The following is a 24,254-nucleotide window of genomic DNA, read 5'->3' on the forward strand; positions in this document are numbered from 1 at the left end:
AGGCACTGATCCCCCCCCCCCCAGCATTGATCACTGTCCCCCAGGAAGAAGTGGCACTCACTATGGTCGGAGTCCATGCAGGGAGTCGGGGTGTCCAGGCGTCCTCGTTCTCCTCCAGTGTCCGGGGTTCATCCCTCCCTCTCGCACAGCCGGGAGACAGAGGCAGCCACAGGCCCCCGGAACCACTCCAGCGACCCGGAACCCGCTCTGTCCGCTGCTACCGCCCAGCGATCCCCAGCAGCCCCGGGCTCCGGGAGAAGAATCCGCCCCACTGCGTCTGACACCGACCCCCTCCCCGCACACCGAGCACCCGTCCACCGCCACCGAGACCCAAACCAGCCGAGCCACGCCTACCGAGCACACCCCGCCCACAGCGCTGACTGTACACAGCAACACTGAGCCAAGCTCCACCCCGTTCGCAGAGACCCCGCCCTGAGAGAACTCCGACACATAGCTCAGCCCACTCATAGGACCAACCCCCGCCCTATCAGTTTTTAACCACGCCTTTCACAGAGACAACAGAGATAAGCTCCGCCCCAACCACAATTAGCCCAGCCCTTCGCCGGAGAGTACCGTACCGTTCCACGCCCAGTTAACCATAGCCCCTCCCAAATTACACAGCAGCAAAAACGCAAAGCCGAAAACTCCGCCTACCGCGGCTGACAAACCCGCAGCAACAGCGCCAGGATCCGCCCAACTCACCTATCACCCCGCCCTATAGCGCTGGCAAATCATTAGCCTCCGCCCATATTTTCCCAACACCGCTCATCTTGAAAAACGTCCACCCTTATTTGCATAACCCGGCCCCTTAGCCACGCCCTCATCCCAAAAAGCAAACACAAAAGAGGCCTGCCTCCTGACTCCGCCTACTAAGCGCTTACTGGTGGGTTTCGCTTTCGTTCGCCTTTCCACGCCTCCTCGCTGGCTTCCGCGCAGATCCGGATTCTGGAGGAACAGGCACGCCCCCTGCCTTGTTATGGCTCCGCCCAGGGAAGACATGCTGGCGGCGGTGGGAGAGGCTGTGTGTGGGGGAGCCCCGGAGCCAGCCGCCTGCTGAGGTAAGTCACCCCACGAGGTCGACCTACTAGTGCTGCCCCCTCCCCTTCAAGAAGGGGGCCACCCCCTGTCAGCTGCATGGCACAGGGTACCACGCCTCTCACCCTCCTCCATGGTCGCACTCTGATTGTACAATCTCCTTGAGGCCCAACACACACATATTACAATCTGATTGGACAACTTTCTATAGATCTGCCAGCAAGTGAAGTACACGGGCCGCCTGATTGGTTCGGTAGGTCCTTTCTGGTCATTCTAAAGTTGATTACTGTGTTCAGATTGTAACATGTATGGGGACCCTGAGATCTGCCATACCCAGCGCAGAATAGGGGCCCGCCAGGGTGGTTGTACACCTCAGACATGAACTATGGACAGAGCACATCCCTCTGTAGTGTGTGCTGGTCTCAGTCCAGAGCTCTGAGTGTGCTGCCTCCTCCCTCTGTGATCAGCAAGAGAAACACTGACAGAGGATGGATCTCCAGCACACAGCCTGCCATTGACAGCCTTAGCTCTGTCTCTGTGGGGGGGGGCCCTCCCTTCCCCTCCCTTCCCCTCCCTTCCCCTCAGCTGTGTGGTGTGTCATTTCAGCTCCCCGCCTCCTTTTTTCTGAACTCTTGGGCAAGCTTTAAAAATTCTGGACTTTAAACGCCTGCAGAGAAGGGAAGACATCAGACAGACACATACATGCATCCTATGTAGGAGGATTTGTTTCATCTCTGGGGGGGGGGGGAAGCAAAATATGTCCCCCCCCCCCCTTCTTGCTTGGACCGGTAGGAGAGGACAGTGGGTAATGTGATGCTACTGAGCGAAGGCCGCATCGTCTTCACGTAGAAGAGCTGATGACAAGAACTCGCCTGGGAAAGGCCAAATCCAGGAATTAGTGGAAAACTACCCCGCAGTGTCTCCCCTCCCCCTTCCTGTATTGCAGAGTTAGATGCTCATTATTTCTGGGAGGTAGAATGGGAGGCAGTATCACCCCAAAGCTGGGTGGACGCCATCAGCTTTTATTTCATTCACCACAGCGGTTGAACGGAAAAAAAAATTAAAGAGCTCAAGAGGAGCTCCCTGTACTAACTATGCGATGATTGTACAGCGATCTTCCCGCTGAGCTATTGTGTTCTGACAGGTGGACTGCCGCCCCCCCCCACCAGACAACACTGGATAGCACTGGCAGCCATTACTCTATGGTTGGTATCCTTGGGAGGGATAGCGCCCCCATCATGGTTGGGAGGGATAGCGCCCCCATCATGGTTGGGAGGGATAGCGCCCCCATCATGGTTGGGAGGGATAGCGCCCCCATCATGGTTGGGAGGGATAGCGCCCCCATCATGGTTGGGAGGGATAGCGCCCCCATCATGGTTGGGAGGGATAGCGCCCCCATCATGGTTGGGAGGGATAGCGCCCCCATCATGGTTGGGAGGGATAGCGCCCCCATCATGGTTGGGAGGGATAGCGCCCCCATCATGGTTGGGAGGGATAGCGCCCCCATCATGGTTGGGAGGGATAGCGCCCCCATCATGGTTGGGAGGGATAGCGCCCCCATCATGGTTGGGAGGGATAGCGCCCCCATCATGGTTGGGAGGGATAGCGCCCCCATCATGGTTGGGAGGGATAGCGCCCCCATCATGGTTGGGAGGGATAGCGCCCCCATCATGGTTGGGAGGGATAGCGCCCCATCATGGTTGGGAGGGATAGTGCCCCATTGTTGGGAAGAATAGTGCCCCGTCGTTGGTATCGTTGGGAGGGATAGCGCCCCGTCGTTGGGAGGGATAGCGCCCTGTCGTTGGGAAGGATAGCGCCCCGTCGTTGGGAGGGATAGCGCCCCGTCGTTGGGAGGGATAGCGCCCCGTCGTTGGGAGGGATAGCGCCCCGTCGTTGGGAGGGATAGCGCCCCGTCGTTGGGAGGGATAGCGCCCCGTCGTTGGGAAGGATAGCGCCCCGTCGTTGGGAAGGATAGCGCCCTATCGTCGGTATCGTTGGGAAGGATAGCGCCCCGTCGTTGGGAAGGATAGCGCCCTATCGTCGGTATCGTTGGGAGGGATAGCGGCCCCATGGTCGGGAGGGATAGCGGCCCCATGGTCGGGAGGAATAGCGCCCCCTCAGTTGGTATCGTTGAAAGGAATTTTTGATAAAGATTTGTTGAATGCCTTTGTGGTAACGTCATCATTGTATTGAATTGTCTTCCACACTTGTCAACATATTATCGATCATTAATGACATAAGTGGTATATTTGTTGTCAATCGATCACACGATTCCGGGGTAACATTTTCACACTCACACGTGCTGCACGTTTCTTTGAACTGTTACGATCAATTCCATTACTAATGTTTAGAAAATCGTTCCGACATGACGGTATTTAACTTTGCATTTCGAGAATTGAAATGAGCCCACTAACGTTTTTGAAGCCGAATGATTGATTGCATTGAAGTTTTTTCGAGCGATCCTTTTTTTTTTCTTCCTTCTTCTATCCATGCATTGCTAACCGCTTAGCATTTCCACCTGGCAGTACTAGTGTTGTTGGTTCGAATCCCAACCACGGCACCACCTGCCTGGAGTTTGCATGTTCTCTGCATGTTCTTGCCTGTGTAGGTTTCCTCCGGGTACTCCGGTTTCCTCCCACACTCCAAAGACATGCTGGTAGGTGAATTGGCTCCTGTCTAAATTGGCCCTAGTATGTGTATGTATGAATGTGAGTTAGGGACCTTAGATTGTACGCCCCTTGAGGGTTAGGGACTGATGTGAATGTATAATATATATGTAAAGTGCTGTGGAAATTGATGGCGCTATATAAGTACCTGAAATAAATAAAATATTAATGTACGGCCAGCTTTAGGCTAGCTTTGTAGGCAGGCATTTTGCAGGCGTTTGAGGAACGTTTTTAAAGTTCCTCAAACACCTATGAAAATTATACACATGGCAGCACACAGTGCTTGTTCACACAGCGTTGTGGAAAAATTGACGCCTCATGTCCAGTCAGGAGGAGTTGAAGCCTTTCAACGCCTCCCATTCAAGTCTATGGTGACACTCCTCAAACACCTGGCAGGCATTTGTGGGGCTTCTTTAATACCATTGACTTCATTATAGGCATTTTGTGATGCGGTTTTAACGCTTGGAAAATGCTTCAAAAATGCACATAGGGAGTCTGGGGAGCGTTAAAACGCCTGTCTAGCTCCTGTCAAATGCTATAGGGGGATTTGGGAAGAAGTCAAGTATGAACAAGCCCTTAACCACTTGCCGCCCGGCCGCTGTATATAAACAGCCAGACAGTGGTAGTCCAGGGGTGGGTTGCCATTCATAAATGGTGCCCGCCATTCTTGACTGTGCGAGCGCGCAGCACCGCGATCCGGTGCCCAGTGTGTCCTCCGGACGTCATATGGGACCTCTGTGTGAGGTCCCGATCATCTGATCACTGATTGGCCAATCGGTGATCAGATGCAGAGTAGTAAGCAATGATGTCACTTCTGACATCATTGCTTACTACGTGTGACATCTGTGAATGATCACAGAGGTCACATGGTACAAGGCTATTCACAACAGCCTTGTACCATGTGGCAAGCTGTGACCAATCACAGCTCACACAGTAGTTTTCAATGACTGCAAGAATGCAACCAGAGAGGAGAAAGCATTGCTTTTACAGCCTTTATAAGTGTAAAGGCAATCTGTAAAAAAAAAAAAATCCTCATCACCCCACACAAGTAGGTGACAGTATGTAGAGAAAAACATAAACAATAATATAAAGAAAAATGTAAAAAAATTATACTTTTTGGTTATAAACTAATTTGGGTTATTTTTTTTTTTTTTTACTAAAAAGATAACTGAATAATTTTGGCCAAGATTTATGATGAAATATTATTTATTTGCTAAATTTTATAGGAAAAACATTTTTTTAAATTTTTGGACTATTTCATTTATATAGCAAAAAAAAATAAAAATCCCAGTGGTGAATAAATACCACCTAAATAAAGCTTTATCTGTCTCAAAAAATTGCTAAAAAATTCATATGGGTACAGTGTTGCATGACCGCGCAATTGTCTTTTCAAAGTGTGATAGCGCTGAAAGCTGCAAATTGGCCTGGACAGGAAGGGGGTGAAAGTGTCCGGACTGGAAGTGGTTTAAGCGTCTTAAAAAGCATAGTTCGCCTTTTACAAAACAACTGCCTGTGCAGGTAAGGGGTGGCTAACGCCCTTGCTATAGGTGTAGGCCATTTACCTGCCACATGAAGTCTGACTTAATAAACTCCCAGACAGGGGCAGACTGACCATTTGGAAACTCGGGCACTGCCCAAGGGCCCAGGGTCAGTAGGGGGCCCCATGAGATGCCCCTGGTACCTTTTTCATAGGCTTTTTTGAGTTTGGGCAAGGACACAGGGGCCCCATGATCCCCTATTGCCCGGGGATCCCATGAGTTGTCAGTCCGCCCCTGATGTCCAGAGCGCATCATCCAGTCTTGTTGCTAGACTGATACTAATGCAGGCCATAGACGGGGAGAAAACCGGCCGGTTTTTTAACAAAAACACGAAAAATCGGTTGTTCAATAGGCCGACGTTACCGCCAACGGTAAAAAAAAATCATCTGATTTTCTTCCCGTCTACGGCTGGCATTAAATTACTTCTGTCCCTGCAGAGAGCCCCGCTATTATATTTGCCATTAAAAAGTATTGCGATTTTTTTTTTTTTCAGATACAAATAGATACATTGTTGCAACCGCAATACATTTTCATGTCAAATATAATGGCGGACTGGAATTCTTCTTTTTCTCTCTTCTTTTTCTCTCTTCTTCTTTTTCTCTCTTCTTCTTTTTCTCTCTTCTTCTTTTTCTCTCTTCTTCTTTTTCTCTCCTTCTTTTTTTCTCTCTCCTTCTTCCTTTTTCTCTCTCCTTCTTCCTTTTTCTCTCTCCTTCTTCCTTTTTCTCTCTCCTTCTTCCTTTTTCTCTCTCCTTCTTCCTTTTTCTCTCTCCTTCTTCCTTTTTCTCTCTCCTTCTTCCTTTTTCTCTCTCCTTCTTCCTTTTTCTCTCTCCTTCTTCCTTTTTCTCTCTCCTTCTTCCTTTTTCTCTCTCCTTCTTCCTTTTTCTCTCTCCTTCTTCCTTTTTCTCTCTCCTTCTTCCTTTTTCTCTCTCCTTCTTCCTTTTTCTCTCTCCTTCTTTCTTCTTCTCTCTCCTTCTTCTTCTTCTTCTCTCTCCTTCTTCTTCTTCTTCTCTCTCCTTCTTCTTCTTCTCTCTCCTTCTTCTTCTTCTTCTCTCTCCTTCTTCTTCTTCTTCTCTCTCCTTCTTCTTCTTCTTCTCTCTCCTTCTTCTTCTTCTTCTTCTCTCTCCTTCTTCTTCTTCTTCTTCTCTCTCTTCTTCTTCTTCTTCTTCTCTCTCCTTCTTCTTCTTCTTCTTCTCTCTCCTTCTTCTTCTTCTTCTCTCCTTCTTCTTCTTCTTCTCTCCTTCTTCTTCTCTCTCCTTCTTCTTCTTCTCTCTCCTTCTTTTCTTCTTCTCTCTCCTTCTTTTCTTCTTCTCTCTCCTTCTTTTCTTCTTCTCTCTTCTTTTCTTCTTCTCTCTTCTTCTTCTCTCTCCTTCTTCTTCTTCTTCTTCTCTCTCCTTCTTCTTCTTCTCTCTCCTTCTTCTTCTTCTTCTTCTCTCTCCTTCTTCTTCTCCTTCTTCTCTCTCCTTCTTCTCTCTCCTTCTTCTCTCTCCTTCTTCTCTCTCCTTCTTCTCTCTCCTTCTTCTCTCTCCTTCTTCTCTCTCCTTCATCTTCTCTCCTCTCTCCTCTCTCCTTCTTCTTCTCTCCTCTCTCCTTCTTCTTCTCTCCTCTCTCCTCTCTCCTTCTTCTTCTCTCCTCTCTCCTCTCTCCTTCTTCTTCTCTCCTCTCTCCTTCTTCTTCTCTCCTCTCTCCTCTCTCCTTCTTCTTCTCTCCTCTCTCCTTCTTCTTCTCTCCTCTCTCCTCTCTCCTTCTTTTTCTCTCCTCTCTCCTTCTTCTTCTCTCCTCTCTCCTTCTTCTTCTTTTTCTCTCCTCTCTCCTTCTTCTTCTTTTTCTCTCCTCTCTCCTTCTTCTTCTTTTTCTCTCCTCTCTCCTTCTTCTTCTTTTTCTCTCCTCTCTCCTTCTTCTTCTTTTTCTCTCCTCTCTCCTTCTTCTTCTTTTTCTCTCCTCTCTCCTTCTTCTTCTTTTTCTCTCCTCTCTCCTTCTTCTTCTTTTTCTCTCCTCTCTCCTTCTTCTTCTTTTTCTCTCCTCTCTCCTTCTTCTTCTTTTTCTCTCCTCTCTCCTTCTTCTTCTTTTTCTCTCCTCTCTCCTTCTTCTTCTTCTTCTTGCAGGTCACAGCTCATGCAGATTTTTTATCGTTAAGAAGATCAGCCGATTTGCCCATCATTAGCACGAAAATCGTCCGATCGGCAAAATTTTTTATTTTTTTTCCCCAACTTTACCGATCAAAAAAATCTGACAAAATCCAGAAAAACAGCCGACCAATTAACCCATTAAGGGTGCGAAAATTGGCCGATTTTTTTTTTTTTTTTTTTTTTTTTTTTTTTTTTTTTTTTTTTTATTATTATTATTTATTTTTTTTTTTCGACCTATCTATGCCCTGCATAACGGACAAGAAGCACACAGGTGGCACAAACACCTAGTGCATTATCCCAAGGTTTATTTGAAAAGTAAAGAGACAAAAAACATCCTCACGAAATGAAGTACATGAAAAAGCCTAAATGCCACAAGTATGGCCCGCAATGACAGGCCATCCTTGAGCTCTGAGGAAGGGGATATGTCCCGAAACGCATCAGCAGGCCGACCGTATCATCAGTCCGACACTCTGCCATCCTTGTGGCGTTTTAGGCTTTTTCATGTACTTTTATTGTGTGTATGTTTTTTTGGTCCTTTTTACTTTTCAAATAAACCTTGGATAATGCGCTAGGTGTTTGTGCCCCCTATGTGCTTCTTTTCCAGTTTTGATGATTTTCCAGTCTGAGGAGGGCTGCATCGCCAAGAACTTATCCAAAGGCCATCAACATATTGGACTCCATGACCTCTTCCTGGCATTGACCTCTTTTGAGGCGTTGGAGAGTTAGTGCTTTTCATCCAGTTTTGTTGTTAAGGGACGCCTAGCTCTTATTCTGCTTCCACATTGCTCTATTGAAAAAAAAACACACTAAAAACACGTTTCCACTGTGAAATGTGGACATGTGAATCAAAAATCACGTTTTTGGTGCATATTTTTTCCATTCATTTCTATGGGAGTTGCATTTTTGGTGCACTACTGTAAAGCACACCCAAGATGCAGCATGCAGGACTTTTAACAAACCACACCACACCCGCAGCACAGTGGTGTGAACAGTCCCATAGGATTTAAAGGGAATTTTTTTTTTTTCTTGTGTTTTTTTAGCAAGGTACAAATGCATCAGTGTGAAAGGCCCTTATTATTCCCCTCCAATTGGTGGGCTTAGTTCCACTTTAAGGCTGACCATACATTGTACAATTTATCGAAACCACATAATATGAGGTCAGATGTAAACACTTTCAATGTGTGTGCAGTCAGGCAGGGTCTTGTACTACATAATTAAAGGTAAATCTAATGGAATAAGGAAATTGTCTAATGTATGGCCAGCAAAGAAAGATTGGTTGCTGTGTACAACTACTCCGGTTTTGATAAATTCCCCTCCATGTTTTACCATGCAGGCTTAGTGTGCACCTAGCCACACACCACCATAAATATCACAACTGCCTTACTGACTCGCCCCCGGTGTCACTCAGCCACACTATACAAGCTCATGGTAAAAAAATCAAAGATTAGATATGTATTGATGCCATTTGTATTTGTGTTTACATCAGTATTTATGTAGCTTGACATCATTTGATGTGCGTGGTGTTTTTGTTTTTTTTTTGCTGTGTATCCTTGCGTTTATGCGTGTTTCACGCGCATCTGCACTATACTGTCAAACGTATTGGGACGCCTGCCTTTACACACACATGTACTTTAATGGCATCCCAGTCTTAGTCCGTAGGGTTCAATATTGAGTTGGCCCACCCTTTGCAGCTATAACATCTTCCACTCTTCTGGGAAGGCTGTCCACAAGGTTTAGGAGGGTGTCTATGGGAAGGTTTGACCATTCTTCCAGAAGCACATTTGTGAGGTCAGGCACTGATGTCAGATGAGAAGGCCTGGCTCGCAGTCTCCGCTCTAATGCATCCCAAAGGTGTTCTGTGGGGTTGAGGTCAGGGCTTTGTGCAGGTCAGTCAAGTTCCTCCACCCCAAACTGGCTCCTCCATGTTTTTATGGACCTTGCTTTGTGCACTGGTGTGCAGTCATGTTGGAAGAGGCCATCCCCAAACTGTTCCCACAAAGTTGGGAGCATGAAATTGTCCAAAATCTTTTGGTATGCTGATGCCTTAAGAGTTCCCTTCACTGGAACTAGGGGGCCAAGCCCAACCCCTGAAAAACAACCCCACACTATAGTCCCCCTCCACCAAACTTTACACTTGGCACAATGCAGTCAGGCAAGTACCGTTCTCCTGGCAACCACCAAACCCAGACATGTCCATCGGATTGCCAGACAGAGAAGCGTGATTGGTCGCTCCAGAGAACATGGACTCCACTAGAGTCCATTGGTGGCGTGCTTTACGCCACGACATCCGCCACTTTTCTTTTTTATTTGGCGATGTAAGGCTTGGATGCAGCTGCTCGGCCATGGAAACCCATTCCATCAAGCTCTCTATGCACTGTTGTTGTGCTAATCTGAAGGCCACATGAAGTTTGGAGGTCTTTAGCTATTGACTCTGCAGACAGTTGCCGACTTCTGCGCACTGTGCCCTTCAGCATGTGCTAACCCCACACTGTCATTTTACGTGGCCTACTACTTTGACTGAATTGTTGTTGTTCCCAGTTGCTTCCACTTTGTTATAATACTGATAACAGCTGACCGTGGAATATTTAGTAGCAAGGAAATGTCACAGGTGGGCTTACTGCACAGGTGGCAACCTATCACGGTACCACGCTTGGAGTCACTGAGCTCCTGAGAGCGACCCATTCTTTCACAAATGTTTGTAGAAGCAGTCTGCATGCCTAGGTGCTTGATTGCATACACCTGTGGCCATGGAGGTGATTGAAACACCTGAATCATATGATTTGGAGGGCTGGCCCAATACTTTTGGCAATATAGTGTATGTTTGGTATTGCAGGCTGATGGTTTTTGGCATTTCCCCATCTTGAAACTTATTTGACTCTTCAATAAGGGGAAGTGCAGAATGCACCAACCCACAAAAGCCAGTGTATATGTGGTGTGAATAAGTACAGATCTGCACTTTGCATGAGACCACAAATTTAGGCACTGTTCACATATTGCTTCGTGGGAACAAGTGTTTCAGCTTGCAATTTGTATTGTGCGATTTCCATGCGATTCTGTGTGTCGTGCATAAGGCAGGCTGTTCACTTCAATGGGCTGCCCTATGCATGTTTGTATCCCAAAAGAAACTCCTGCTCCTTTTTGCGTGACCAGCTTAGTAAGATTTTTAAATGTGCCTTTTGCCATGTGATAGTCACAGCAGAATTTGGGGTGCTGTTAATAATGGCACCCATGCACGCGTCGCACATTTTGAAGACATTTGAATCAGGTGTGGGCTTTTCTACCTGCGTAATGTGAACAGGGCTTTAGTGTGACCTGGGCCGATAGAAAATGTACGTAGTGGGAATAAGCCCTAAGGGATTGTCAATAACAGGTCTACAAACTTTCTAAAAGGGCCAGTTTACCGTCCTTCAGACTACTGTGCCCAATGGGAGTAAACCATGCCTGATTTTTGGTTTTCGGGGGGGGGGAGAAATAGTTGTCACTAAGAGGTATAGTGCCCTGTCATTGGCAACAGTGGTAGGAATAGTGCCCCGTCATTGGTAACGGTGGTAGGAATAGTGCCCCGTCATTGGTGGCAGTGGGAGGTATAGTGCCCCGTCATTGGTGGCAGTGGGAGGTATAGTGCCCCGTCATTGGTGGCAGTGGGAGGTATAGTGCCCCGTCATTGGTGGCAGTGGGAGGTATAGTGCCCCGTCATTGGTGGCAGTGGGAGGTATAGTGCCCCGTCATTGGTGGCAGTGGGAGGTATAGTGCCCCGTCATTGGTGGCAGTGGGAGGTATAGTGCCCCGTCATTGGTGGCAGTGGGAGGTATAGTGCCTTGTCATTGGTAACAGTGGTAGGCATAGTGCCCCGTCATTGGTGGCAGTGGGAGGTATAGTGCCCCGTCATTGGTGGCAGTGGGAGGTATAGTGCCCCGTCATTGGTGGCAGTGGGAGGTATAGTGCCTTGTCATTGGTAACAGTGGTAGGCATAGTGCCCCGTCATTGGTGGCAGTGGGAAGTATAGTGCCCCGTCATTGGTGGCAGTGGGAGGAATAGTGCCCCGTCATTGGTGGCAGTGGGAGGAATAGTGCCCCGTCATTGGTGGCAGTGGGAGGAATAGGGCCCCGTCATTGGTGTCAGTGGGAGGAATAGTGCCCCGTCATTGGTGTCAGTGGGAGGAATAGTGCCCCGTCATTGGTGTCAGTGGGAGGAATAGTGCCCCGTCATTGGTGTCAGTGGGAGGAATAGTGCCCCGTCATTGGTGTCAGTGGGAGGAATAGTGCCCCGTCATTGGTGTCAGTGGGAGGAATAGTGCCCCGTCAATGGTGTCAGTGGGAGGAATACTGCCCTGTTGGTGTCAGTGGAAGGATTAGTGCCTCAGCATTGGTGTCAGTGGAAGGAATGGTTCCTCAGCGTTGGTGTCAGTGGAAGGAATGGTGTCCCAGCGTTGGTGTCAGTGGAAGGAATGGTGTCCCAGCGTTGGGGTCAGTGGAAGGAATGGTGTCCCAGCGTTGGGGTCAGTGGAAGGAATGGTGTCCCAGCGTTCTATTTTTTTTTGTTAACCAATTCAATACCGGGCATTTTACCCCCTTCTTGCCCCGGACGTTTTTCAGGTTTCAGCGCTCTCATACTTTGACAATTGCGCGGTCATACAACAGTGTACCCAAAATAAAATTTTATCATTTTCTTCACACAACTAGAGCTTTCTTTTGGTGGTATTTAATCACCGCCGGGGTTTTTTTATTTTTTGCTAAATTAACAAAAAAAAAAAAACGAAAATTTTGGGAAAAAAAACACGTTTTTCTTTGTTTCTGTTATAAAAGTTTGCAAATAAATAATTGTTCTTCATAAATCGGTGGATTCAGTGGAAGGAATGGTGGGTGTCCGTGGAAGGAATGGTGCCCCAGCGTTGGTGTCAGTGGAAGGAATGGTGCCCCAGCGTTGGTGTCAGTGGAAGGAATGGTGCCCCAGCGTTGGTGTCAGTGGAAGGAATGGTGCCCCAGCGTTGGTGTCAGTGGAAGGAATGGTGCCCCAGCGTTGGTGTCAGTGGAAGGAATGGTGCCCCAGCGTTGGTGTCAGTGGAAGGAATGGTGCCCCAGCGTTGGTGTCAGTGGAAGGAATGGTGCCCCAGCGTTGGTGTCAGTGGAAGGAATGGTGCCCCAGCGTTGGTGTCAGTGGAAGGAATGGTGCCCCAGCGTTGGTGTCAGTGGAAGGAATGGTGACCCAGCGTTGGTGTCAGTGGAAGGAATGGTGCCCCAGCGTTGGTGTCAGTGGAAGGAATGGTGACCCAGCGTTGGTGTCAGTGGAAGGAATGGTGCCCCAGCGTTGGTGTCAGTGGGAGGAATGGTGCCCCAGCGTTGGTGTGAGTGGGAGGAATGGTGCCCCAGCGTTGGTGTGAGTGGGAGGAATGGTGCCCCAGCGTTGGTGTCAGTGGGAGGAATGGTGCCCCAGCGTTGGTGTGAGTGGGAGGAATGGTGCCCCAGCGTTGGTGTGAGTGGGAGGAATGGTGCCCCAGCGTTGGTGTGAGTGGGAGGAATGGTGCCCCAGCGTTGGTGTGAGTGGGAGGAATGGTGCCCCAGCGTTGGTGTGAGTGGGAGGAAAGGTGCCCCAGCGTTGGTGTCAGTGGGAGGAATGGTGCCCCAGCGTTGGTGTGAGTGGGAGGAATGGTGACCCAGCGTTGGTGTCAGTGGAAGGAATGGTGCCCCAGCGTTGGTGTCAGTGGAAGGAATGGTGCCCCAGCGTTGGTGTCAGTGGAAGGAATGGTGACCCAGCGTTGGTGTCAGTGGAAGGAATGGTGCCCCAGCGTTGGTGTGAGTGGGAGGAATGGTGCCCCAGCGTTGGTGTGAGTGGGAGGAATGGTGCCCCAGCGTTGGTGTGAGTGGAGGAATGGTGCCCCAGCGTTGGTGTGAGTGGGAGGAATGGTGCCCCAGCGTTGGTGTGAGTGGGAGGAATGGTGCCCCAGCGTTGGTGTGAGTGGGAGGAATGGTGCCCCAGCGTTGGTGTGAGTGGGAGGAATGGTGCCCCAGCGTTGGTGTGAGTGGGAGGAATGGTGCCCCAGCGTTGGTGTCAGTGGGAGGAATGGTGCCCCAGCGTTGGTGTGAGTGGGAGGAATGGTGCCTCAGCGTTGGTGTCAGTGGAAGGAATGGCGCCCCAGCGTTGGTGTCAGTGGGAGGAATGGCGCCCCAGCGTTGGTGTCAGTGGGAGGAATGGCGCCTCAGCGTTGGTGTCAGTGGGAGGAATTGTTCCCCCCAGTGTTGGTGTCAGTGGCAGGAACAATGCCTCAAGGGCCGGATAAAGGCAAGCAAAGGGTCTCATCTGGCCCCAGATGATAATTTTAGATATGTATATAAAGTCCCCACCCTATTAGATCGTAAGCTCTTATGAGCAGGGCCCTCTTATCCCTCTTGTATTGAACTGTATTGTAACTGTACTGCCTCCCTTCATATTGTAAAGCACTGCACAAACTGTTGGCGCTATAGAAATAGAAATCCTGTATAATAATAATAAAGTCCTACTTTGAGGCAGAGGCCCATTTCCATTGTGCCAGCTGTGTGTCGCGGAGGAGGGGGTGACCTGTCTGGGACTGCAGGATGTTGACTGTGCGGCGTGCGCGGTCACATGGCCAGTATGTTAATAAGACAGGCGTTCCAGCCGGGGTACTCGATTATCTGGGGATGGAGCGTTCCGTTCAGGGCAGGGTCTGACTTCTTTTTCCTGTAGCAGGAAGTATTCATGTGTTCATTGTACGCCTCTTCTTTCAGTCCCTGCTCTACTCCATCCGTCAGACCTGTCGGGAAGAAATCTAGAGGAGGTAGAGGCATGTGAACAGCTCAGCCAAACAAGGGGTAAGAAACTTCCTTTATGTGTGTTGTATTTGTACCCCTCCTGACAGATTCTACGGGGCTTCACAGCGTAGATAGAAGCATCAGGTGTGCAGTTGATGTTCCGAAGGAGTTTGCAGTCTAATATCCCTTTTACGGTTATGTGAGCCTGATTGTGGACAGGATCCAGTTCACCTCCCAGTACATGGATGGAATGTCACAGGAAGTCGGCTAGAGACAACCATACATAAATACAAACCTAATGCAGGGCTATCCTTTTGGGAATCGTTCAGAGGACTCCGGTGCTGCAAGTAAATCTAAAGGAAACCAATACTGAGACAAATAAAAAGGCTGCCATTCTCCATCTTTGGAAAATTGCTAGTTGACTGGCTGTCCATGGCAGTGGTCTCCAAACCGCGGCCCGGGGGCCAGATTTCATCCACTGATATCAGCATAATTACCCCCCACCCCCGGTGCCCCCTTCATTGGTATAACTCCTAATGACACTAGTGAGGGGGCACAATTCCTCCCAATAACACCAATGATGGGGCACAATTCCTTCGACTGACTCAAACAATAGGGCATTATTTTTTCTCACTGACGTCTGGACCTTTTCTACTTCCACTGGCCACAGTCCGGCCCCTCTAAAGTCTAAAGAACAGTAAACTGGCCCTTTTGTTTAGGAAGTTTGGAGACCCCTGGTCTATGGCATCGGTACTTCTGATCTGAGTTGTTGGCTTGGAGCAAATGTCCAACTGGTGAAGTCCCAGCTCCTGGTATGGATACTAGTTCTGGGTTGGTACCTTGGATAATATTGAACTAGTTGAATCAGTAAGACAACCAGATAACTAGCATGTTCAGATGGAAAGATTCTCTCATTTGTAGTATTGTTTTAGACCAGGGTTCCTCAACCAGGGTTCTTACAGAGGTTGTTAGGGGTTCCTTGAGCAATGAACAATTTATACCTCTCAGATAAGTTCCCTCTGACACCATTGATCTTTTTAGCTATCTATAAGGTGGTAATTCTTCCCAGTGACCACAAGTGTAAGGAGCATTCTTCTCACTGAGCATGATAATGTATCTTGAGTTGTAGATATAGTAGGTATTATAAGGGGTTCCCTGATACCAGAAAGCTATTCCAAGGGTGGTTCTGTGTTTAAAAAAGGTTGAGAGCCAGCGCTCTTTGTCCTGGCGCTTGAGCCGCTGGCTTTGGCGCTTCGGACCGATTGCAATGTATCGGGGGTTCCTTACGCGGGACAGGAATTCAAACTGAACCTTTTTGCGGATGATGCCCTCCTGACTCTTACTAACCCCCTGACGACGCTTCCTAATTTGCAACAGGTTCTTGAGCGCTTCTCCTTGATTTCGGGTCTCCGAATCATCTTGGATAAGACTGTCGCCCTCAATATTACCTTGTCTTCAGATTTGGTTTCGCGCCTACAATCCCACTTCCCTTACAAATGGGCTTCCTCTTCTCTTGAATACTTAGGCATTTGCTTGACCCCCACTTATGACTCCTTGTTTGCTGCGAATTATTATCCATTGCTTAGCTCTCTATCCTCTCTTATGCATTCTTGGCAATTTCCGCACCTGTCTTGGATAGGACGGGTTCATTTGGTGAAAATGACCATCTTGCCGAAATTGTTGTATTATTTTCGCACACTCCCGGTGCGGGTTCCCCCTCATTTTCTTCGGTTGCTTCAGGTGAAGTTAATGCGTTTTATCTGGGCCGATAAGCACCCCAGAGTATCGAAAAGTACGCTTTTTGCCCATAGACTTCAAGGTGGTCTTGGGGTGCCTAATGTGACTAAGTATTATCAAGCGAGCCAGATTGCCCCGCTGTCTATGTTGCACGCCTCTTCCGACGTCCCCCTCTGGGTCCTGTTGGAACTACCTAATTGTGCCCCTATCGCACTGTCGACGCTTCTATGGCTTCCCAAGTTTGGGACTCGGTACGTTACTCTGGTGGTCTGATGTCACCTTTTCTGCCTTTGCTCCCAATTATTAACAACCCTCTTTTCCCGCCGGGTTTGGATCACCCAGGGGCGTTTTCTTGGTGGGTGACTAATGGTTTTTCGCAGGTGCGACACTTTTTGATTTTTCGGTCCTTTCCCACCTGGGACTCTCTTCGGGAATCCCGGAATATTCCCCCAACGGAATTTTTTCGGTATCTTCAATTGCGACACTGGCTGCTCTCGCTGCGGGGTACTTCTGCGTTCCCGTACCAGAAATCTGCCTTTGAACAGCTCTGCCAACTGCGTCCGGGCGCTCCGGGCCTTATATCCCTTCTTTATGCAGCTCTGAACAGACGCTCGTCGCATACTTCTCTTTCATATGTTGTTCAGTGGAAGCGCGACCTGGGAGTGACTGTGGATCCGGAGGACTGGAATAAGGCTTGGTCACTCATAGCTAAATGCTCATTTATTACAACCACACTGGAGGTAGCCTATAAGGTATTGTTTCGTTGGTACTGGGTTCCGGCTCGGTTGGCCCGGGCTAACCCTGCCTGTAGTGATCAATGTTTTCGGGGTTGTGGTCATCGTGGTGATGTATTACATATCTGGTGGTCATGCCCGAGACTGTTTCGTTTTTGGTCTCGTGTATTTGGCCTCCTTTTCACCTTGTTCCATCTCTCCATACGCCGGGATGCTCAGTATGCCTTGCTTCATTGCCCCATACCGGGCCTCTTAGCTCACCAGCAGAAGTTGGCTTCCTATCTGTTTTTATCCGCCACTAGAACAATTGCTCAGGCCTGGAAGAGTCCGTTTGTCCCTCTTCAGGGGGTGCGGGATCGTATGACCACTGTGATGCTCAACGAACGGATGTCAAGTATCCACAACGACTCCCAACGTAAATTTTTGAAAATATGGGAGCCTTGGTTGCAATATGCCCTTTCCTCACTCCCCCCGGCTAGTCTGGGGATGTAATGGCGTTCGGTATTGGCGCTCTTGAATCCCTGCTCTTTGCCCCCCCACCCCTTTTTTTTTTTTTTTTTTTTTTTTTTTTTTTTTTTTTTTTTTGCATTTTATTTATCTGTGCAATTGATAGCCCCTGCGTGGGCGTGTTTTATTGGCTCTGTTTATACTGTTTAAAAAATTTAATAAAAACCATTGAAATAGAAAAAAGGTTGAGAGACTGCTTTTAGACCTCAGTTAAACCGGCACTGAGGGCTTCAGACCATGAATGGACCATCTGTTTGTTACTTGAGCCACCAGGTGCTGTGTGCAGGCAGCCTATATAAGGGGATGCAGGGGCTGCACAGACAAAGCCGCTCTTCCTAAATTGACAGGGGTGCAGGTGGGTGGCCCCCAACACACACTGTCTGCATTCAGGGCTTCTCACCTGTGCGCCTGTCAATTTAGGACAAAAGACTGTGTCCGCATGACCACTGGGGTGGTTTACTAAAACTGGAGAATGGAAAATCTGGTGCAATTCTGCATAGAATCCAATCCGCTTCCAGGTTTTATTGCCAAAGCTTGATTGAACACGCTGAAGTTAGAAGCTGATTGGCTGCCATGCACACCAGATTCTGCGTGCTTCAGTTTTAGTAAATCTAACCTCTGCATCCCCTTACACTTACATAGGCTGGCCTCTTAAGCTACATAAACAGATGATGTGTTCACGGTCTACGGGTCTTGGTGCCTGTGTGAATGAGGACTTAAAGAAAATTTTTTCTTTTTTTAACCAATTCAATACCGGGCATTTTACCCCCTTCTTGCCCCGGACGTTTTTCAGGTTTCAGCGCTCTCATACTTTGAATGACAATTGCGCGGTCATACAACATTGTACCCAAAATAAAATTTTATCATTTTCTTCACACAACTAGAGCTTTCTTTTGGTGGTATTTAATCACTGCTGGTGTTTTTTTATTTTTTGCTAAATTAACAAAAAAAAACCCGAAAATTTTGAAAAAAAAAACACGTTTTTCTTTGTTTCTGTTATAAAAGTTTGCAAATAAATAATTGTTGTTCATAAATTTAGGCCGAGATGTATTCTGCTAAGTGTCTTTGGTGAAAATAACCCAAATTAGGATGTATTATTTAGTTTGTAGGAAACTTATAGAGTTCACAAACTATGGTATAGATCTGAATATTGATCAATCCTGAAGTACTGACAGCCAATCTAATTTCTTGAGGTCCAAGAATGTCAGAACAGTACAGATATCCCCCAAATGACCCCTTTTTGTAAAGTAGACAGTCTGGCGTACTTCATAAGAGGCATGGCGAGCTTTTTGAAGTTGTATTTTTTTTTTTTTTGTCATTTTTCGGAAAATAAAAAAATAAAATATTTTTTTTTTTTTTACATACTGTCACCAGTGCAGTACAGCGTCATCATATAACTGGCATGGCGGTGATCAGGGACACTGACTGGTGACAGTGTGTGTAAAAAAAAAAAAAAAAAAAAAAAAAAAAAAAAAAATTATTTTATTTTTTTATTACATTTTGTTTTCCTTTTTTTTTTTTTTTTTTTTAAGATTTTTTTTTTTCAGATTTCACTATGTCCAAAGTAGTACAATATTACCATAGTAACATTGTACTACTTTGGGGAAGTGATCAGTATTTTGTCTTTTTTTTTTACACAATTTGCTTATAGCAAAGAATTACTTTGCTATAAGCAAGCATTTACCTGAATGACATCGATTCATTCAGGGGTTTCTTTTTTTTTTGGTTTTTTTTTTGTGCTTAGCTGTGATTTGGCCACAGCTAATCACATGACATGTGCATGTGATTAGCTGTGACCATTCACAGCTAGACACTAGTATACAATGGATGGCATGAATGAAGCCATCTATTGTATACCACTGTCATGTGACCTGCTGTGATTGGTTACAGCAGGTCCCATGGTACCGGCAGCGGGGCCGATACTCAGATCTGTCATCGGCCGTGTCCGAGGTACACGACCGGTGACAGATTGCCCCGCTGTGCAGCTCTGCAAGCGCGCGAACTGCGCATGTGCAGGAGTACGCCATATTGTGGCCTCCCGGAAAGCTAGTGCATTTTTCCGGATGCCATACGGCTATTGGCCGGGCGTCAAATGGTTAAACAGCACTAATCGTGAACTGAAAGGATACACCGTATTAAAGATCTATTAATATTATTCCCGGGAAATTAAAAGTTCCCACACCGTGGTAGGAGAAGGCAACAAAATGCCTAGTCATGTGCTTCTGGAGGATTACTGGATGCAAGGTGTGTGTGCTTGAAAATAGGGATCGCCACTATCCTGCCTTCATTTATAAAGTGTAATTGTAGGCAGGCAGTGAAATCTGTCAGTTACCAGGAAGACACTGCAGCTGTGCTAAAGCCAAAATCACAAGTCAATTCACCTATAGGCCAGGCTGCATCCATTTCCTACTTTGCACTGCTTTGTGTAGGTGGACAGGGGGGTGTAACATATAACCTGGCATGGTGCAAAATTAGGAACTTAGTCTTTAAAAGAAAAGTATGGACGAAGATTTTTTTTTTTTTTTTGGGCATACTTTCTTGTGAGTTACAGGAATGCACTTGCTTTTTATCTCCTGTGACCCAGAATCGGCCAACAAGCTAATTAGGGCAGCACAGTGGCTAAATGGGTAGCACTGCCGCCTGGCAGTACTCGGGTTGTTGATTTGTATTCCAACCACGGTACCAACTGCCTGGAGTTTGCATGTTCTACCTATGTCTACGTGGGTTTCCTCCGGGTACTCTGGTTTCCTCCTACACTCCAAAGACATGCTGGTAGATTAATTGGCTCCTGACTAAAGTTGTCCCTAGTATGTGTATGTATGAATGTGAGTTAGGAACCTTAGATTGTACACCCCTTGAGGGTTAGGGACTGATGTGAATGTACAATATATATGTAAAGCGCTGTGTAAATTGATGGCGATCTATAAGTACCTGAAATAAATAAAATAAATAATCCCTGCTGACGTCACAGAATAGCTCCAGACTCTGGAGGGATCCCAACCATATTGTTGGAATCCACCCAGCTACTGGTTTGACAGCTGGCTCTGGCTATCAGCATGCTGCTTAGAGCCATAGTGATCTGTACCCACCCTCTCTCCAGCCTGGCACTTCAGTGAGCACTGGAGGGGCAGAGGGGAGAGTTGTGACTGTTATGTTTTGTTCCCCCCCCCCCCCCCCCCCCCAAGTACACCAAACTTCCCCTTTTATGCTGACCAAATACTTCTGGCATTTTCTTTAAAAATTTTAATAATAATTACATTTTACATGGTGAATTCCCTGGCTGTTGCTTTTGGGCTCTAACAGATTTTTGGATTTGGGGAGTCCAGAGCATCTCTAAGTCTGCGATATATTTTTTCCACGTTCACTGATACTTAAGCAAGGCCTTTCAGGAGACCTTGCCCTGAGGGAGTCTTTCCATCTTGCTGATGGGATTAGGCTAGAACTCAGTTTTCCAGTCCGAACCCTTCTATGTTGTTTTTGTTTGGAATGTTAAGCTTCCATCTCAAAGTGGTCCTAAAGCCAGGATATTTTATGCCTTTAATGCGTTCCTTAAATTAAGGTAAAAAATGGCCCAGTATCTGTATGCCCCCTACCCAGTGCAATACCATTGCACAGAGCAGGTAAATATAACAGGTTTGTTATTTTAGGGGAAAAAAAAAAAAATATATAATATATATACACACATACTTTACAGTCGCTTTAAGACCTTTGTGTGGGGGGTTTCCCATGTACCTTTCCTCCATTTTTCCCTTGTGACTCCATGGGGTCAAACTTTTTTTTTTTTCTCTGTACGGTCTCAAACTGCCATTTGGACTCCTTGGAGTAGTTTACTTTTTTTTTTCTTTTTTCTTTTTTTTTTTTTACTATTAAAGGGTTCTTCTGGTAGTCCTCACCTATGCTGTGTGAGGGTCTGGCCTGTCTGCTTTCTGGGCAAGGATTTCCATTTCCCTTTCTATATCCTCTGCCAGGACAATGTTCTTCAGTTCCACTGTCCAGCTCTCAGGAAGGTGCTTCTTTTCCTTTATTTAAGATTCAGGCTGTGAGTCGTCTGCAGTATATCTCTCAGCTACTGACACTTTTTTGATTTGAGCATCCAGTATGAATCCTATAGGTTCATTCAATTTTTGTTTCACCTTCAGGTAACCAGGCCCAAGCTGGGTCTTCAGGATCAGTTTGCTCCCTTCCCTGTTGAAGCGTACTTTACTGGTTGTGTGAGTGTCTCTTTCCAGCATCGGTCCCGATTGCAAGAGTGCCACCTGGTTTTCTGAATTTGTTCTACCAGTTGGACATTGCATCCTCTCCTCATCTGATGCCTGCTTCGAGCATTGAGGTTCTTCTGATGTCTCTTTGAGCTGCAGGCATTCCCCAGTTTGCTGTTCCTTAGGCCTGTTAGCATTTGTTTGCTGGTTGCTCACCACTTATTTGAACTGCTTCTGGATGTCTTGATGGTCAAAGACTATCTTTATCCCTTAAGAATCGAGAAGGGAAATAGGGATTTCTACTCCAAGTAAAAGCCTTTTCTTGGAGTGCAATGAGGGAAAAGGCTCCCACCCTCTGTGATTATGATCATGCTCATGGAGTGGCTTTGCTACACAACTGAAGCAATATGGTAGCAGAAGGGGTTAACCTTGCTGTTGTGTTTTGTTTTGTTTTTTTTGCCCCTGTAGGTGGAAATGTAACCCAAAATGAAAGGTGCCTGTGTCCCTCAATGGGAAGGAGAAGGATTTAAAGTGCTTCTAAAGGTAGCCCGATCTCACTCCCGAACTGTGCCCGAGAGCAGCAGCTCTCCCCTCTCTTTGCTCACTGGAGATTGAGGCAGTAGTGGGAACCATTGGCTCTTGCTGCTATCAATCACAGTCCGTGTGGAGAGAGTGAGGGGTCAGGCCGAGTCGTGCTCTGGGTGTCAATGGTGTGAGCCCTCACAAGAGCTCCTGGCAACTCCCCTCCCCATACTGAAAAGCGAAAACAAACAAGAAGCGCACCAACCTTGCGCATTACCTCGGTAAGCCAAAATTTATTGATAACAGAGCTTTGAAGAAGGTTCTTCCTTTGAAATGCGTCAGCTGTTCCCTGTGTGTCCACTCCTCTGATGGGACTCGCGCAGGCTGCTTTTATCCTTAGTCCCTTTGAGGACTTACATGCATGATATACTTCAGTGTTTGTGAGTATTATTCTGTTATCAATAAATTTTGGTTTTCTGAGGTAATGCGCAAGGTTGGTGCGCTTTTTGTTTGTTTTCGCTTTTCAGTATTGGTCGGGCTTCCCCAGCCTTGTTTGGAGCTCCACAACCCCACATGCACCAGTGGTAGAAACTTCCAAGTCCTGGCTGCATCTACCTACCCCAGGCTGGGACATAGAGCGCAAGAGAGTTTGTTTTCTTCCTACCGTTCTGTTTAACTCCCCTCCCCAACCTTGAGTGCCCCCATAGCAAACTGCTTTATGGGGGCACTCAGAGAGGGGGAGGAGCCAAGAGCACCAGCAGGGGTTCCCAGAAGAGAACTGGAGCCGCTCTGTTCAAAACCATTGCACACAGCAGGTAAGTTTGACATGTTTATTATTTAAAAAAAAATGTTTCCCATTTAACAGTGAGAAAAAAAAATCCTATTTTAGCCTGGAATTTATCTTTAAAAGCCCATGTAAATGCGACATGATCTACCGGTAATTTTATATACCGTATTTGCCGGCGTATAAGACGACTTTTTGACCCTTGAAAATCTTCTCAAAAGTCGGGGGTCGTCTTATACGCCGGTACACATGTTAGGGGGGCTGCGGCATTAAGTACAGGGGTTTGCAGGGGCTGATGTCTCTTACCTGGATCCAGTCCCATGACGATCCGGTCCAGGAAGCGCGGCATCTCCTTCAGTTCGGCCACTGGATGTTCGTGCGGCTGCTCGGCTCCGCCTCCTCACCGGTGATTGGCCGCCAGAACTGTAGCTCAGGAAAGGCACACAGGCGGCCAATCACCGGCGAGGGGGCGGAGCCGAGCGGCCCCGCGAAAATTGAGTGCCGGAGCAGCAGGTAAGTGTTCTGTGTAGAGGTGCTGCTGCAACCACATATGCTGGCTGCAGCAGCACCATACGAGAACAGGGTCAGCAAGTCTCAGTGGGAGGAATAGTGCCCCATCATTGGTGTCACTGATACCAATGATGGGGCACTATTCCTCCCACTGATACCAACGATGGGGCACTATTCCTCCCACTGACACCAACGATGGGGCACTATTCCTCCCCCCCCACTGACACCAACGATGGGGCACTATTCCCCCCCCCCACTGACACCAACGATGGGGCACTATTCCCCCCCCCCACTGACACCAACGATGGGGCACTATTCCACCCCCCACTGACACCAATGATGGGGCACTATTCCACCCCTCACTGACACCAATGATGGGACACCATTCCTCCCACTGACACCAATGATGGGGCACTATTCCTCCCACTGATACCAATGATGGGGCACTATTCCTCCCACTGATACCAATGATGGGGCACTATTCCTCCCACTGATACCAACGATGGGGCACTATTCCTCCCACTGACACCAACGATGGGGCACTATTCCTCCCCCCCCCACTGACACCAACGATGGGGCACTATTCCTCCCCCCCCCCACTGACACCAACGATGGGGCACTATTCCTCCCCCCCCCACTGACACCAACGATGGGGCACTATTCCCCCCCCCCCCACTGACACCAACGATGGGGCACTATTCCACCCCCCACTGACACCAATGATGGGACACCATTCCTCCCACTGACACCAATGATGGGGCACTATTCCTCCCACTGACACCAATGATGGGGCACTATTCCTGCCACTGATACCAATGATGGGGCACTATTCCTTCCACTGATACCAATGATGGGGCACTATTCCTTCCACTGATACCAATGATGGGGCACTATTCCTCCCACTGATACCAATGATGGGGCACTATTCCTCCCACTGATACCAATGATGGGGCACTATTCCTCCCACTGGTGTGCATTGGAAGAGGGGTAGTCTTATACGGCGAGTATAGCCCAAACACTACATTTTAGCAGGAAAAGTAGGGGGGTCGTCTTATACGCCCAGTCGTCTTATACGCCGGCAAATACGGTAGGTATTGAGAATTGGGGGGGAAATCTATAATCGGTGTAC

At 47.7% G+C, this 24,254-nt stretch overlaps 2 protein-coding genes across 4 annotated transcripts in view; one reads left to right on the forward strand and one right to left on the reverse strand.

Annotated features, from left to right (window-relative positions):
• The window catches only part of ANKIB1 (ankyrin repeat and IBR domain containing 1), a 219,450-nt gene extending 219,111 nt beyond the window's left edge, over window positions 1–339 (reverse strand). The window contains exon 1 of the mRNA XM_089692132.1: window positions 62–339. The gene's annotated coding sequence lies outside the window, so the exon portion shown is untranslated. The remainder of the gene's footprint in view (window positions 1–61) is intronic.
• Window positions 340–933: 594 nt separating this feature from the next.
• The window catches only part of KRIT1 (KRIT1 ankyrin repeat containing), a 73,028-nt gene continuing 49,707 nt past the window's right edge, over window positions 934–24,254 (forward strand). For 2 of the 3 annotated variants that reach the window (XM_089692134.1, XM_089692133.1), the window contains exons 1-2: window positions 934–1,058; window positions 14,109–14,192. The gene's annotated coding sequence lies outside the window, so the exon portion shown is untranslated. The remainder of the gene's footprint in view (window positions 1,059–14,108; window positions 14,193–24,254) is intronic. The other variant, XM_089692135.1, reaches the window with a different exon arrangement.

This window comes from Staurois parvus, unplaced genomic scaffold, assembly GCF_062004578.1.
Source record: "Staurois parvus isolate SC_StPar_1 unplaced genomic scaffold, SC_StPar_1.0 ptg000576l, whole genome shotgun sequence".
NCBI lineage: Eukaryota > Metazoa > Chordata > Amphibia > Anura > Ranidae > Staurois > Staurois parvus.